At 35.6% G+C, this 18,330-nt stretch overlaps 1 long non-coding RNA gene across 1 annotated transcript in view; it reads left to right on the top strand.

The window, feature by feature from the left end:
* Positions 1–1,479: 1,479 nt before the first annotated feature.
* The window catches only part of LOC131382585 (uncharacterized), a 44,221-nt gene continuing 27,370 nt past the window's right edge, over positions 1,480–18,330 (top strand). The window contains exon 1 of the long non-coding RNA XR_009212149.1: positions 1,480–1,575. This is a non-coding gene — a long non-coding RNA (uncharacterized LOC131382585). The remainder of the gene's footprint in view (positions 1,576–18,330) is intronic.

Here is an 18,330-nt window from a genome sequence, read left to right as displayed (position 1 = left end):
CTATTCAAACACATCCCAATACTGTGCGTCTTAATTTAGATGTCAAATTTTTCATTATTTTTATTTTTATTTTTGCTATTTCATGGAAGGTCTATGAAGGCAGTGGCTAGGTGGCCTCCCTCTCCATCTCCAATACCTAGACCAGGGCCTGCCACATAGTAAAAGCTCAGTAAATATCTGTTACGTGAATGAACATCTACTACAGCTATATCACATTTTTTATAATTATTTGCTTAATTTTTTTATGCTATTTGAGAATAAGAATGTGTTTGGAGGGTTTCTTGTTTTAAGTTTGTTCTCAATGCCTGAGCACGTGGTCAACTATTGCTGAAGTGGAGCAGGTAGTCTTAAAAAAAGGTTAAATGACTAAATAAATAAATTTAAAAATATAATAGTACAACAAAGAATACAGGCATTACAACTAGCACAAACTAAATGGTAACTATTTGTTAAAAGAGCCAGTGAATATGAATATATATGTATATATACATATATATCAGTAATATATAGTTATATATATAGTTATTTATATATTATTTTATAATTACTTGATATTTGTTGCTATTGCAGGCAAATATGCTTAGATATTTTCACAGCATTCTTTTTACATATTACATTATAACAAAATGACAATTATGACTCTTCAGCAGTCATTTTCTACTGTAATGCAAGTGTTAAGCACTGATGCTGTTTCATCACTTGCATTACCCATTTTAACCTAATAAGGGCTTTCTGGAGAGCAGCCTTTCTTAAGGGTCCTTTTATTGTACAGAATCTTGAGCTTCAGTGCTAATTTTGTAATATCTTTTTGTCAAACACTTAGCATTACTTGTATATCACTCCCTAGGGAATTGTTTCCTGAGTAAACAAAAATGCAAATTAACACTCAAGAAAAATGTTAAAAATAACATTTTTGAGCACTCTCAACAATATCGCATATATATGTGTGTATATATATATCAGTCTAATTACAAATCCCACATATATCTTTTATAAAAATTTTATTAAGATATCTCTGTACAGAAAAATGAATATATTCGCTTTCTATCTGTATAGTTATTTGGGGGCAATAAGTCTGACAGTTTTTTAAAGAATTCTGTCATTAAAAAAACCAAACACCGCATGTTCTCGCTCATAGGTGGGAATTGAACAATGAGAACTCATGGACACAAGAAGGGGAACATCACACTCCAGGGACTGTTGTGGGGTGGGGGGAAGGGGGAGGGACAGCATTAGGAGATATACCTAATGCTAAATGATGAGTTAATGGGTGCAGCACACCAACATGGCACATGGATACATATGTAACAAACCTGCACATTGTGCACATGTACCCTAAAACCTAAAGTATAATTAAAAAAATTGTCTTTAATTCAGATTATTCAAATCAGCCTAAATTACCAATATTTATTTTATAGACATACCTTGTTTTATTGTGCTTTGCTTTATTGTACTTTGCAGATATTGTGTTTTTTACAAATTGAAGGTTTGTCACAATCCTGTGTCAGCAAGACTTTCCTGTAAGTGCCATTCTTCCAACAGCATGTGTTCATTTCATGTCTCTGTCATATTTTGGTAAGTCTTGTAATATTTTAAACTTTTTCACTATTACTGTATCTGTTATAATGATATGTGATCAGTGATCTTTGAAGTTACTACTGTAATTGTAATTTTGGTGCACCACAAACCGTGCCCATATAATCGATAAATGTATGTGTTCTGAGTACTTCATTGACCAGCCTTTCCTCTATCTCTCTCCCACTACTCATGCCTCCTTATTCCCTCTAAAACAACAGTATTGAACTTAGCCCAATAAATAATTCTACCATGGCCTCTAAGTGTTCAAGTGAAAGGAAGAGTTGCATATAATTTACTTAAAATAAGAAGCTAGAAATAATTAAGCTTAGTGAGGAGCACATGTTGAAAACCCAGATAGCCAAGAGACTCTTGAAGGAAATTAAAAGTGTGACTCCAGTGAAGCCATGAATGACAAAAAAAATTGAAATAGCCTATTACCAATATGGAGAAAGTTTTAGCAGTCTTAGTAGAAGATCAAACCAGCTGCAACATGTCCTTAAGCCATAGTTTAATCCACTGCAAGACTCTAACTCTCTTCGATTCTATGAAGGCAAAAAGAGGTGAGGAAACTGAAGAAAAGTTTCAAGCTAGCAGAGGTTAGTTTATGAGGTTGAAGAAAAGAAGCCATCTCCATAACATAAAAATGCAAGGTGAAGCAGCAAAGTTGCAGCAAGTTATGAAGAAGATCTAGTTAAGATAATTGATCATTGAAGTTGGGTACACTAAACAACAAATTTCCCACTGCAGATGAAACAGTGTTATATTAGAAAAAGGTGTTATCTAGGATTTTCACGGCTCAAGAGGAGAAGTCAATGCTTGGCTTCATAGCTTCAAAGGACAGCCTGACTTTCTTGTTATAGGCTAATGTATCTAATGACTTGAAGTTGAAGCCAATGCTCGTTTATCATTCTGAAAATTCTAAGAGCCTTAAGAATTATGCTAAAACTACTCTGCCTATGCCCTAGAAATGAAACAACAATGCTTGGATAACAGAGCATCTGTTTACAGTATGGTTTACTGAATAGTTATAGCTCATTGTTGAAACCTAATGCTAAAAAACAAAGATTCCTTTCAAAATACTACTGTTCATTGAAAATGTACTAGGTCACCCAAGAGCTCTGATGAAGATGTACATAGAGATTAATGTTGTTTCCAAGCCTGCAAACACAAGGTCCATTCTGAAGCCCATAGATCAAGAAATAATTTTAACTTTCAAATCCTATTATTTAAGAATTACATTTTGCCAGGCTAGAGCTGCCATAGACAATGATTCCTCTGATGTAGCTGGACAAAGGAAATTGGAAATCTTCTGGAAAAGATTTGCTATTCTAGATGCCATTAAGAACATGTGTGATTCATGGGAGGAGATCAAAATATCATTACAGGAGTTTGGAAGAACTGGATTCCAACCTTCATGAATGACTTTGAGGGGTCCAAGACTTCAGTGGAGGAAAATAACTGCAGATGTGGTAGGAAGAGTAAGACAAGTAGAATTAGAAGTGGAGCTTTGAAGATGTGACTGAATTGATGCAATCTCATGATACAGCTTGAATGATGAGGTGTTGCCTCATATAGATGAGCAAAGAAAGTGGTTTATTGAAATAGAATCGATTCCTGGTAAAGATGCTATGAATGTTGTTGAAATGACAACGAAAGATTTAGAATATCACGTAAAGTTAGTTTACAAAGCAATGGCAGTGTTTGGGGGGACTGACCCCAACTTTAAAAAAAGTTCCACTGTGGATAAAATGCTGCCAAACATCCTTACATGCTACAGAGAAAACTTTTGAGAAAGAGTCAATCAATGCAGAAAAGTTCATTGTTATCTTATTTTAAGAAATCGTCATTACCACCTGGTTTGCCTGTATTTACAGGATTCAGGTAGCTTATCACTCTTTGTTACAAATTGTTTTTTCATGTGGCAAACTGTTCTGTTAATGAGCAGATTTATACATCTAGATTTTCTTTTTTTTTTTCTTTGAGACGGAGTCTTGCTCTGTCGCCCAGGCTGGAGTGCAGTGGCGCGATCTCAGCTCACTGCAAGCCCTGCCTCCCGGGTTCATGCCATTCTTGTCTCAGCCTCCCCAGTAACTGGGACTACAGGCACCCACCACCACTCCAGTTTAATTTTTTGTATTTTTAGTAGAGACGGGGTTTCACCATGTTAGTCAGGATGGTATTGATCTCCTGACCTTGTGATCCACCTGCCTTGGCCTCCCAAAGTGCTGGTATTACAGGCGTGAGCCACCGCACCTGGCCTAGATTTTTTTACTTAAAAAAATATTTTACGGGAGACACGACTATAACACGAGTTTGAATTTGGGATTAAGTTTGCTCATACTGAAGTAAATAGAAAGCAAATAAACAGAAAACGTCACACAACATTCAAATAAAAATAGAATGAGAGTATACATTTGGATATTTACCTTCCTTTGACAGTTCTCTGATTATAATCAGTAAAACATTCCCAAATCATTACCATCAATTTATACCACTTTCTCACGTAAAACCTAAGAAGGTGGTGCTTAGTAAAAAGAAGAGAGAGAGAGAGAGAGAAAAAAAAGACTTTCTAAAAGTAGCTCATATATAAGAAAATATATAAGGGAATGTAGCACGGTATCCAGCAAAACTCTTTGAGAACACAAATTATTTATATATCCTTATATTTATTTAGTTTTATTAATTTAAAAAATATTTACTTGGTTTAAAATGTGAATTAAACAATTAGAGGATCGAACTTACCTATATTCATTACAATAACACAAATCCATTTTGTCCTTTTTTCTAGTCATATAATTCGATTTAGCATGAGGACACACACTTAAACAGACACCAGTAGCTACAGAAAATGCTTATACTGAGAACAATTTCACTCAAGACCCCTGTTTTCTTTTTAAAAGTACAAAATGTCATAGAAATTGAGTGTTTCAAATGTCGCTAATGACACACAGAGGTTCAATTATTAATCTCTTGAAGAAAATGCAAAGTACTAGGCCTTTTATCTTCTGAAATTATGAAAGGCCATCTCCGCCTTTCCCTGGTGTTCTATGCCCTGGCCTTTAATCTTATTGCCTGAAGAGATTGCTATACCTCACGTAATGGATCACTTTAACATAGAGGAAAAACAAAAGCTACCAGTAGCTACCCAAGCAAGAAGCCCTGGAGACAAATTATAAAAACGCAATTGTTAATTATCAAAGAACAACTTCTACCATTATGCCAAAATATGGTAAATGTTTCCTTTGCTTTATGTCTCCTTTTTTATTTATTATTTATTTATTTATTTGTCTATGGTAGCCAAATTCCCTAATTGGGTTGTCTGCTTGGAAAGAGTTAAAAGTCTGATGTGTTTGTATCTGCCTTAATTCTGCTTCCATGCTCATGGATAGGAAGAATCAATATCGTGAAAATGGCAATACTGCCCAAGGTAATGTATAGATTCAATACCATCCCCATCAAGCTGCCAATGATTTTCTTCAAAGAATTGGGAAAAACAACTTTAAAGTTCATCTGGAACCAAAAAAGAGCCCACATTGCCAAGAAAATCTAAGCCAAAAGAACAAAGCCAGAGGAATCACGTTACCTGACTTCCAACTATACTACAAGGCTACAGTAACCAAAACAGCATGGTACTGGTACCAAAACAGAGATATAGACCAACGGAACAGAACGGAGCCCTCAGAAATAATACCACACATGTACAACCATCTGATCTTTGACAAACCTGACAAAAACAAGCAATGGGTAAAGGATTCCCTATTTAATAAATGGTGCTGGGAAAACTGGCTAGTCATATGTAGAAAGCTGAAACTGGATCCCTTCCTTACACCTTATATAAAAATTAATTCAAGATGGATTAAAGACTTACATGTTGGACCTAAAACCATATAAACCCTAGAAGAAAACCTAGGCAATACCATTCAGGACATAGGCCTGGGCAAGGACTTCATGACTAAAACACCAAAAGCAATGGCAACAAAAGCCAAAATTGACAAATGGGATCTAATTAAACTAAAAAGCTTCTGCACAGCAAAAGAAACTACCATCAGAGTGAACAGGCAACCTACAGAATGGGAGAAGATTTTTACAATCTACCCGTCTGACAGAGGGCTAATATCCAGAATCTACAAAGAACTTAAGCAAATTTACAAGAAAAAAATCAAACAACCCCATCAAAAAGTGGGCGAAGGATATGAACAGATACTTCTCAAAAGAAGACACTCATGCAGCCAACAGACCCATGAAAAAATGTTCATCATCACTGGCCATCAGAGAAATGCAAATCAAAACCACAATGAGATACCATCTCACACCAGTTAGAATGGTGATCATTAAAAAGTCAGGAAACAACAGGTGCTGGAGAGGATGTGGAGAAATAGGAACACTTTTAAGTCAACCATTGTGGAAGACAGTGTGGCGATTCCTCAAGGATCTAGAACTAGAAATACCATTTGACCCAGCCATCACATTACTGGGTATATACCCAAAGGACTATAAATCATGCTGCTGTAAAGACACCTGCACACGTATGTTTATTGTGGCACTATTCACAATAGCAAAGACTGGGAACCAACCCAAATGTCCATCAATGATAGACTGGATTAAGAAAATGTGGCACATATACACCATGGAATACTATGTAGCTGTAAAAAAGGATGAGTTCATGTCCTTTGTAGGGACATGGATGAAGCTGGAAACCATCATTCTGAGCAAACTATCACAAGGACAGAAAACCAAACACCGCATGTTCTCACTCACAGGTGGGAACTGAACAATGAAAACACTTGGACACAGGACGGTGAACATTACATACCCGGGCCTGTGGTTGGGTGGGGGGACGGGGAGGGATAGCATTAAGAGATATACCTAATGTAAATAACGAGTTAATGGATGCAGCACACCACAAACCTGCACGTTGTGCACATGTACCCTAGAACTTAAAGTATTAAAAAAAAATTTGCTTAGCTTCTCAAAAGTCTAACTGGTAAACACAAAGATAATGCAATACTTGTTACATTGATGAACTGCATTGATTTCAAATGTTGCCAAAGGGGACAGAAACAAGAGAGCAAGTGAAAGCATCCAGATGAAGCTGATAGGATAGATGAAACTGCTTCTGGGAATGGGTTGCATACTCAGGACTTATTTGTGCTGAGACCAGGTGTTTTGCCTCAGTTCTGTTATGGAAGAGCTAAGACAGCTTAGGATTGCTTCAACTGGAGCCTACGCACTGCAATGCCGTGACCACAAACCCCTATACCAGTTTTGAACAGTGGCAAATTAGCAGGTTTCAGATTAGGCTAAGGACTAAGTTATCATACCAGCTCATTCAAGATTTACATCAGAACTCAAACTTTGTAAAAATCAGATTTAACCTCTTCCAAAAGAACCTTTAGCATGTAATAATAGCTGCCTCTAAAGACCGAAAAATAAAGGGCCTGGACACAGCTTCTGAAGTAGCTGATGAGCATCAATGTTGCTACCAGTGAAAGCCCAGCAACTTGAATTTGGCAAATAACTTTGTTGAGAAAATAAGCATTGCCAAAAAGGGATTTTGGCTGCGGATTAAATTTTTTCCCTTTGCACTTGATACACTTTGAAAATAGACATAGAAAGCCCTTGGTTGAACCCAATAAAATCTGTACATATCAGATTATTGGTCTCATGTTGACTTCTGGGTATATTTTTGAGGATAGCATCCACCTTAAGGCATTTTTCAATTAGGGCTTTTTCATGAATGTGGTAAAAATGGAATTTATAACAAGGTCACTAATAGAATGTACTTGCATGACTCATTTATCCTTTTATAGGACATGCATGGCCAGACACAAGGGTGTTATCTACAGAGTTTCTAAAATTACCTCTCTGGAACTTTCTTCCAGCCCTAAGAAACTTCAAAGTAAGAGTAAGAGAGACATATTTCTCTTGGGTAAATTTAAAAACAAGTAAATGATTTTTAAATGAAAGAAAGAGAATCTCTTGGGTGCTGTGTGCATGAATCCGCACTTTAACAAGCACTTGAAGTGGCAATAACAGAAAAATTGTGGAAAAATCAAATTCAAATGGAAACTTTAAAATTTTAAGAATACAAAACAGTTTTTACGTATTAAAGAATATAAGGCAATGTTTCTTCAATATTGTATGTTTTTATGATAACTATAACCTGAAAACAAGACAAAAATAAAATAAAAACTTTGATTTTAAGGAAGAAGCAATTTGAGTTAGCAATGGCTCTATAATGGAGCAATTTCTCCCCCTCCCAGATACTGAGTGATAAGAAAAACCTTGGGCCAAACAGGTAAACTTTCTGCAGGCTACTTGAACATTTTTAAATGTCTTATTTATTTATTTATTTATTTATTTATTTATTTAGAGACTGAGTCTCACTCTGTCACCCATGCTAGAGTGCAGTGGCACGACCTCAGCTCACTGCAACCTCCACCTCCCGGGTTCAAGTGATTCTCCTGCCTCAGCCTCCTAAGTAGCTGGAACTATAGGCGCCTGCCACCAAGCCTGGCTAATTTTTTGTATTTTTAGTAGACACAGGGTTTCACCACGTTACCCAGGATGGTCTCAATCTCCTGACCTCGTGATCTGCCTGCCTTGGCCTCCCAAAGTGCTGGGATTACAGGCGTGAGCTGCCATAATTTTACAACCATATATATAAAAAAATAAGATAGCCAGCCTATGGCATTGGTGCATTAACACTTCAGGTGTAATACTATTCTTTCTCTGCTTGTCTTTGTAAGTTTTAATTATTATGGTATCAGAACTAAAAAAAGAAATAAATAACTCATGGAGACAGAGAGTAGAATAATGGTTACCAGAGGCTAGAAAGGGTAGTTGGAGCAGGGGATAAAAAGGGAATGGTTAATGGGTAAAAGTATACAGTCAGAGAGAAGGAATAAGATCTAGAGCTTCGTTCCACAATAGGGTGACTATAGTTAGGAATAATTTATTGCATATTTAAAAATAACTAAAAAGTGGAATTAGAATGTTCCGTTTGCATTTTGAAATTTCATTTGCTGTTGGGCATTCAGTCATCATCAACACTGGTCCTACCTATTATCAATCAAATGGAGAGAATTAATTCATTGAACAAAGTATGGAAGAGCCCATGCAAACTGCTTATTTTCTTCATCAAGTTAGGGATTATATTTTATTTCCTTCCAAGTATGAAATTTCTGCTGGTTTCTGGTTATTTGAAGCTTGAGGTAGGAAGCCACATAGAAAATTTTTTAAAGTGAAGTTAACTGTCAAGCTCAAGGGCAGCTTTACTTCAAAATGAGTTGGGCATGAGCCTCGGGCTCTGAGACATCTGAGAAGCCTCTGATAAGGAACACCGGTCCTCCCAGTTCCTGACTCCTTGAGCAGTTCCCATAGTTCTGAGCAACCTTGACAGGCTGAGGTCACAGGGAAAGAAGGAGCTGTATTTAGCCTCACCTCCACAGCCTGGAAGAAAAACCAAGACCCTGGAGCATGTTTCTTTCCAAAAATAAATGAACATAGAAAAATTAGAATGATAGTAGATAATCCTACAAAATGCAGGAGGCAAAAGGCAGGGCCGTGCACCGTCTGAAGGTCCTCCTTCTGTGTAGGCCCAAAGTCAATCTCCAAATCTTTATAATATCAAATCTGCCATCTGCAGTTCTAGGATCTAAGACCTACAACACATCCTTTCATCCATAACAGAGAATTTTGGTACACCTGTCCCGGGAAGTCAGCTCAGACATAGCCTGCTATTCAGTCTTTGCCTGAAACTTGGTTGAAATATTTGATATTTGAAAGAGTTGGTATAAAGGATAGGTTAAATATCCATTTCTCCGGCTTTATCTCTGTTTTAAGTTATATCCTAAGAAAGTCATGTTGCTACACTATATTATCTTAGCTCCTTGCGGAAATGCCTTCTAAAGGTTACGATTTAATGTTATGCCCTCAGCTTTTATAAAGGTACAATCAAAACCTTGGACATTTAACTGGCTACTCATTGTCCCGTTTGTAAGAATCTCCATCATAAATTCCTTCTAAAATTCATCAGGGAAAGTTTTTTCTTCAGATGGATTTTAATGCTACTTTTTATTGGTCAGAGAGAAACTGAATAAATCATTTTGTTTTTCTTTTTAAATTGCCTGCCAAATCCACAGTGAAGCTACAATAACTCAGCCATCTTAATTTCCCATTGTAATGAGCTAGCTCACTCTCCCTCTCCATATCCAATCAGTGTTACTTATACTTGAGCTCTGTAAATTACTTATTTCAAAATTACCTAGAAGTTCTTTGAAAAATACAGGTCCCTGAGCCACAACCCAGAGATTCTGATATAGTCCCTTGAAAGGGGCAGAGGAACACACACTTTATTCAAGCAAGTTTCATACTTAATAGGCACTCTTGAATTTGAAACTAGTCTAAGTGGTTCCAAATGGTCTTTTAGTGGTGTTAAGGGATTCACATTTTACTTGCTTTAATTGAATACTATGGCTGATATAAAATATTCACACACATAAGCCTGCTCTCTTTTGGTCAAAGAAGTAAGACGATAAAGTAACACATGACCAGAGAGAAAGAATAAACAAGAAGACCTTACACTGTTGACATGGTTAAAACTCACACAGAGGTGTGTTGCTCACCATTAAGATCATATTAAGAAAAAAAAAGTGCAGGAAGAAACCAAAAAATTCTGCAACAAAACCTAGCAAGTATTTTTGCAGAAAGGGATAAAACTTCAGAGTTCTAGTTTCCAGGTACTTAAGCACAGGATCTCACATTATTTGTAGGGTTTTTTTCTTTCAAGCTTTTTAATGCAAAAGGTTTTGTTTGGGTTGTAAACTAACTGCAGGAGTTTGATTACTAGATATTTTTTTAAATTGCCTCTGCAAATGGTTTTTACAAACATTAAAACCAGGGTATAGCCACTTTACAATGAATGTAATTGGTAGAAATCTTAGACATTTATAAAACAGCATTTTTTTTCTAGCACAATTGTTGATTCTGTCCAGTGTAGACACAAGCTAAAGGTATAGAAAGTTAGCATATAATTCAGTTTACCCAAGCAAATTAAAAAATAAGTTATACAAAGCATTGTTTTCAATAAATCATGGGTGCTTTATAGCATACTCAAAATTACACAATAGGTAATATAGACTAAATTTATTTTTAAAGCTATGTGAATACAATCTGATATATTCTTTATCAAATGAATCTTTCCTTTTTGTGGAGTTCACATAGTGAAGTATCTTACTCATTTCCATGAAGAATTATAAAAAACAAATGCCACTCACTTGTGATCACAACCTGTCAAGTTAGTTTGAAAATTCATACAAAATAAAAAGGTGGTAGTTAATGGTTTTAAAATCTCCATTTAGTCTTTTGAAAAATATGGCAGGATGAGCACAAATATCTGATCTCCTTCTGTTATAACTAACAGAAATAACCAAAATAGTACAAACATAGTAATAACTATTTTTTTAAAAAAATTCCAGTGGCACTGAAAACTAGGTAAGCTGACTCCCATAGGGCATAAAGCTCAAGCAATGTCTGCTTTGTATAGTACAAGTGGAATCAGGAAGAAAGGAGCTATTTGGAGGCAACTCAAAACTTCTTTTCCTAAGAAAGCAATACAGCTTCACAGAAAAACAGTAGACATATTAGGAGAAGCTCATTTATATTTCCTATTTTTAAGAAGCAAAGGTTAGAGAGCCCTGAAATAGGGAAGAATTCCTAGCACTGCTATAAATCAGAATCAGCTGAGGAAGAAACAGCTCAACCATGTCCAGCTATGCCTAAAGGAAAGCCAGCTACTTGCTGGTTTGGTCAATGAATTTTATAGTTGGATGAGGCCTTTATCTGAAACAGAAAGAACTAAAACCTATAATCAGAGAATATTTAGAAAAAAATAATAAAAAATACTTCACATAAAAATGTTGAGATGCAGCCAAAACTACTCTCCAAAAAGACATATTAATTTTTACTATTTTAGTGGTTGAACAGGAAGAAATAAAAATAAATTAACTAAATATCCAACTCAATAAATTACAACTAGAACAAGAAAATAAACCAGGATCAGCAGGAGAAATAAATAAAGGTTAATATTTGAGTTTTTACTTTTCTACTTTTTTGCATGAAGAATTTCACTTAATCCTACTTACTACTCAACAAAACAGATACTATTGATAATATTATTTTATAGATGAGGAAACTGAGATGCACAGAGTTCAGTTTAAAAATGCGAAAGTGGAACAATTGATAAAACAATACTTAGCAAAAATTAAAAACAAAAAGATTTTAAACATGTTATTAGGAATGCAAAAGATGATATGACTACAGATATAAAGATATTCATAAAGTTAAAAAGTGTATTATATTTGGCTCTCTTACGGAACATTGGAAATATCAAAAGAATTGATGAACTCTCCTGAAGCCATAAAAAATGATGAGTTCATGTCCTTTGTAGGGTCATGGATGAAGCTGGAAACCATCATTCTCAGCAAACTATCGCAAGGTCAAAAAACCAAACACCACATGTTCTCACTCATAGGTGGGAACTGAAGCACTTGCTGTCAGCTGACAACCCACCCAGACACACTAGCCTCCCAGTCAGCCTCTCTGTTGTTTTATTCCTAAAATTTTAATGAGTAATCCACGATGACCAGATATTTGAAGAAAGCCAGCAACATGAAAAGGAAAGACTGATCCTAAGCCAAAAGAACAAAGCTGGAGGCATCACGCTACCTGACTTCAAACTACACTACAAGGCTACAGTAAACAAAACAGCATGGTACTGGTACCAAAACAGAGATATAGAACAATGGAACAGAACAGAGCCCTCAGAAATAATGCCGCATACCTACAACTATCTGATCTTTGACAAACCTGACAAAAACAAGAAATGGGGAAAGGATTCCCTATTTAACAAATGGTGCTGGGAAAACTGGCTAGCCATATGTAGAAAGCTGAAACTGGATCCCTTCCTTACACCTTATACAAAAATTAATTCAAGATGGATTAAAGACTTACATGTTATACCTAAAACCATAAAAATCTTAGAAGAAAACCTAGGCAATACCATTCAGGACATAGGCATGGGCAAGGACTTCATGTCTAAAACACCAAAAGCAATGGCAACAAAAGCCAAAATTGACAAATGGGATCTAATTAAACTAAAGAGCTTCTGCACAGCAAAAGAAACTACCATCAGAGTGAACAGGCAGCCTACAGAATGGGAGAAAATTTTCACAACCTACTCATCTGACAAAGGGCTAATATCCAGAATCTACAATGAACTCAAACAAATTAACAGGAAAGAAACAAACAACCCCATTAAAAAGTGGGCAAAAGATATGAACAGACACTTCTCAAAAGAAGACATTTATGTAGCCAAAAAACACATGAAAAAAATGCTCATTATCACTGGCCATCAGAGAAATGCAAATCAAAACCACTGTGAGATATCATCTCACACCAGTTAGAATGGCCATCATTAAAAAGTCAGGAAACAACAGGTGCTGGAGAGGATGTGGAGAAATAGGAACATTTTTACACTGTTGGTGGGACTGTAAACTAGTTCAACCATTGTGGAAGTCAGTGTGGCGATTCCTCGGGGATCTAGAACTAGAAATACCATTTGACCCAGCCATCTCATTACTGGGTATATACCAAAAGGATTATAAATCATGCTGCTATAAAGACACATGCACACATATGTTTATTGCGGCACTATTCACAATAGCAAAGACTTGGAACCAACCCAAATGTCCAACAATGATAGACTGGATTAAGAAAATGTGGCACACACACACCATGGAATACTGTGCAGCCATAAAAAATGATGAGTTCATGTCCTTTGTAGGAACATGGATGAAGCTGGAAACCATCATTCTCAGCAAACTATCAGAAGGACAAAAAACCAAACACCGCATGTCCTCACTCATAGGTGGGAATTGAACAATGAGAACTCATGGACACAGGAAGCAGGACATCACACTCCAGGGACTGTGGTGGGGTGGGGGAGGGGGGAGAGACAGCATTAGGAGATATACCTAATGCTAAATGAAGAGTTAATGGGTGCAGCACACCAACATGGCACATGTATACATATGTAACAAACCTGCACATTGGGCACATGTACCCTAAAACTTAAAGTATAATAATAATAATAATAATAAAAAGAAACTGCCAAAAAAAAAGTATAGCAGAGGAAAGGGCAGTAGTTTGGAGAAAAGTAGAAAAAAAAATAAACTATTCTCAAAATCAGTTTCTCTCAGATTACCTATACAGGATGGGAGAAATGCTAACATTTGATAAAATTGGAATGCAGATGGTAGATTCAACAAATGCTTTGTATCAATGATAAATTTACTGAAGTTGATAGCTGTACTGCAAGAATATATAATTCTTAAGACACATATGCTGAAATATTTAGGGGCAAAGAGCTACACTATAGCTGTGTGTGTGTGTGTGTGTGTGTGTGTGTGTGTATACACACACAACCTTCTGTATCTGTTGGCTCTGCATCCATGAATTTAACCAACAATTGTTCAAAAATATAAAAAAGGATGCTTACATTAATACTGAACATGCACCCACTATTTTTCTTATTATTTCCTAAAAAATACAGTATAACAACTATTTTCCTTCCATTTACATTGTATTAAGTGTTATGTTACCTAGAGATGATTTAAAGTATACCAGAGGATATGTATAGGTTATATGCAGATACCACACCATTTTATATAAGGATCTTGGGCTTCATTGATTTGGTTATCTGTGTGAGATTCGGGAACCAATTCCTCATGGATATCAGGGAACAGCTGTACACACAAAAACACACACACACACACACACACACACAGAGAGAGAGAGAGAGAAAACAACAAATCAAAATAGTAATGGTAATAATAGATAATTCTGGATAGAGTATAAAAATATTCTTTGTACTTTTCTTGCCCTTGAAATTTTTCTGTAACTTTGGAATTATTTGATTGTACACAGAAGGTTTGAAATTTTAAAAAACGTACCCCCCATGCAAATTTCTCAGGAAGGTATTGGAGTATGTGCTCCCCAAAATTAAGAAAGTAAACTAAGGAAAATGAAGATATGAATACAAAAGACTGGATCTGTATTATACAAGAGTGGCAAAGAAAATGATCAGATCTAGAGAAAGAAGATTACTGATTAGAGGAAGACAAAATCTCAGAAAAGAATTATTTTAAGAAATTAAAACTCATGGAATGCTTCACACATCTGAATCTATTGAGGGAAAATTTAGAAAACTTGGATAATTTGGAGTCTAACTAGTAAGTATATATATTTAGAAAACTAAGTAAACAAAAAAAGTCCACATGATTAATAACCACAGAGAAACAGTGTTTTGTAAAGGATACGTAATGTTAATTTCTGCATGGCTTTGTAGTGAAAAGTGTTTACATAGAAAAATAAAGTAAATGAATATTAATCTTAAAATATTGAAAAGATAAAGGGCTCATGTTATATGATGTGTGAGCAGGAGGATGAAAAGAAGCTCACTCTCTTTTATCATTTTTGGAAAGTAAAATTGGAAAAACATCATGAAGCAGCTAGATGAAGATGTTATTCAGAGATTCTTTACGTAAATATCGAAAGAATTAGACAAGAGAGTTAAAAGCCGCCGCTTACAAAATGTGAAATTAAAATGGAGGTAAGCAGTGAACTACTAGTTTGCATAAAGAACATCATAAAACTACTTGACTTTAAACTTTGTGCGTACATAACCTGAACAAAAATAAAATTAATGGAAAGACAGCTAGAGAAGGGTATGTAGGGAAAATGGGGAGAGGAAATGAGAATGATATAAGTGCTAATGTCTGTTGTATAAGAGTGGAGACTTACAGATCCTATACACGGCTGATGGAAAAAGAAACAGAGATGTGAGTTCATGGTTGAAAATACATAGGTTCTCTAGAACAAAACATGGGCTACAGCTATATTGAGAATATGGGGTGCTGGTAGGTAGAAGGCAGTGAATATGGCAAAGTTCTCAGCAACTCAATAGATAATATCTAAGTTAATAAATGAAGAAACAGTATTAATAAAAATGAGAGAAACTTCTGGAAAGTATAGAACAGACATAGGTAAAAGGGAATACCTCTGGAGAACAAGACTCAGAGTGAGGAAGGGTGGATAAGGACATGGTTAGATTTTATTAAAAGCCCTTTCTTAAAATTTAAATTTGTGTTGGTACACTCGTATATTTTAATTACAGTGAAATTTTTAAAAACCTATTTTAAAAGCATTAAACAAGATAGAAAGCCCTGTAATACATTTTGCAGCTAGAATAACCCTGATATCAATAAAGAATAATATTTAAATTACAAACAAATATGCTTATGAATATAAATGAGAAAATTCTAAATAAAATATATTACTGGTAAATTTGACTCAAAATGGTATTTTTAAAGTTAACATAGTGTGACTGTCTTAGTTCGTTTTCTGTTGTTATAGCAAGATGCCATAGACTGGGTAATATACAAATTTATTTCTTATGGTGCTGGAGACTGGGAAGTCCTAGCACCTGATGCTGGCACCTGGTAAGGGCCTCATTGCTGTATCATAACATGGCAGCCGAGGGCCTCGTGTGGCAAGAGGGCAAAACCATGATTGTCAGCTCAGATTTCTCTTCCTCTTCTTATAAAGCCACCAGTCCTACAATGGGGGGTCCCACCATGATTACCTTATCTAATCTTAATTACCTCCCAAAGGCCCTACCTCCAATCAACAAATAAATTTGACAATTAAGTTTATAACACAAGACATTTGGAGAACACATTCTAACCATAGCAGTTACCATGCATAACTTTTTCTAAAAATTCTTTGCTGATTTAACATTTGAGAACATATTAACACAATTTATCCTATAAAGACATCAAAAGAATAAGCCAGCCAATCATTGTGCAAGATTGTAAAATAGCATTTGCTAATACTGAATAGCCTTCTTATTAAGCAAAAAGATGTTTTAGGATAACAGAACAACTGTAGCACCCTCTAGATCAGGTTAATCATGTGCATCTACATTTGTCGAGTCAGCCAATATAACTAAGTATAATACCATGCTATGGTGCTGGATATTTAGCAATGAACAAGAAAATGTCCTTGAACTTTTTGAACTTGCCTTCTTGTGAGAAAGTTGGCAAATAAACAAAAAGTAACATAATATCTAGTTTTCCTAAGTTATAAATAAATTAAATAGAATAAGGGATAGAAAGCAATGAGATTCCTATTTTATAGGAATTGCTGAGTGTCTTGATTTGTTGAAGCAGTGACATCTAAGGAGAGAGTGTACCACAGGATTATCCAGGAACAAGCAATTCAGACAAAGGAACAGCATGAGCTCTTGGGGAATGAGTGAGAAGAGTGGTAATGAGTATATTTGTGAGAGAGAGCCAGATGCCAAATGATGTGTAGTCTTGCAGGCCACAGTGGACTTGCTGAATGAATTGTTCCACGTGCCAAATGGCAGCATCTTGGTCCAGCTCCTCTCTTAGGTCTTTCAAAACACAATGAAAGTTTATCTTTTAAAAAATAAATAAATAATATTTTGTCTATGCTTCTGCCTTATTCTATTCCATATGTGTCCTTCACATGTGTCTCTCTAACTGTGCCTGTCACCTTTTCACTGCTTCAGAGCCATCCGTAATGCTTTTCCCACTCCTACTTCTGCTCCCATCGCCAGACTGCTCAGTCTGAACACAGCTGTGCTGACACCTCTTCATGGGCATGGCATCACTGTTACCAGCTGTGGTCCTGTTCTCAAGAGGCTGCATAAAGGTTTTTGCCTTCCCTTATTAACTTCCTTAACTTATAATATTTGCACATAATACTTTCACTACATGGAAAGCCTAAGAAAATGAACCAAAAACTATTAGAATTCTCTACAAAGTAGCAACAAAGATGATCTTAAAACTTCACATTCAAAATCAATGTTTTCTTATGATAATAACTCACCATTCAAAAAAATTCCATTGCCATAAACACTATAAATGATTTACAAATGAATTCAACAATAAATATACATTTTACTAAGACCAAATAGAAGATGAGTTGAGAAGACATGCATATTCCTGCATAGAGAAAGCAAAAGTTCAAAAGTCTTTTTGAACTGAAGTGAACTTAAATTTTCTTTGAAGGAAAATAAAGTTTTTCTTCAGTAAAAATGTTTTCTGTGTTGTTCCTATGGGCAATATAGGAAAATATTCATAAAGAAGCTTGCAGAGACCAGACTTTCTCACAGCTATATATAGATGTGTGTGTGTGTGTGTGTGTGTGTGTGTGTGTGTGTGTAGACATACACACAAATAACATTCATATACATGTGTATAAGTATGCATTTATTATGTTAATTTAGTAATTATTTAGTATTTTAAACTGCATAACTAGCAAAAGAATACATCAAAAGATCAGTGCTGTGGAATATACAACCCAAGAGGTAAACTGATAATATAAAACTTGTTAGGAGTTATTTCTAACTGGAAATAATTTGTAAACCAGAGTGTTGATCGATTGGATTTTCTGGAAAATAGACATTGTGATAGATTTAGGAGCACAAAGTTTATTGAGGAGTAACACTTTGGAAGGAAAAAGTAGGAAGTAGGATTTGGCAGGAGAAGTTGTCAGGCCATGATAGAGACATATCTGGTTTCTGCCAGCCCAAAGGGGAGCGATGGAGCACACACTGCTCATTAGAAGAGTCTCTATTGAGTGGAAAAAGCCAGGCACTTACAC

This window comes from Hylobates moloch, unplaced genomic scaffold, assembly GCF_009828535.3.
Source record: "Hylobates moloch isolate HMO894 unplaced genomic scaffold, HMol_V3 SCAFFOLD_2, whole genome shotgun sequence".
Lineage (NCBI taxonomy): Eukaryota > Metazoa > Chordata > Mammalia > Primates > Hylobatidae > Hylobates > Hylobates moloch.
Note: the sequence above shows the minus strand (reverse complement) of the source record. Positions and strands in the feature narration are given on the sequence as shown.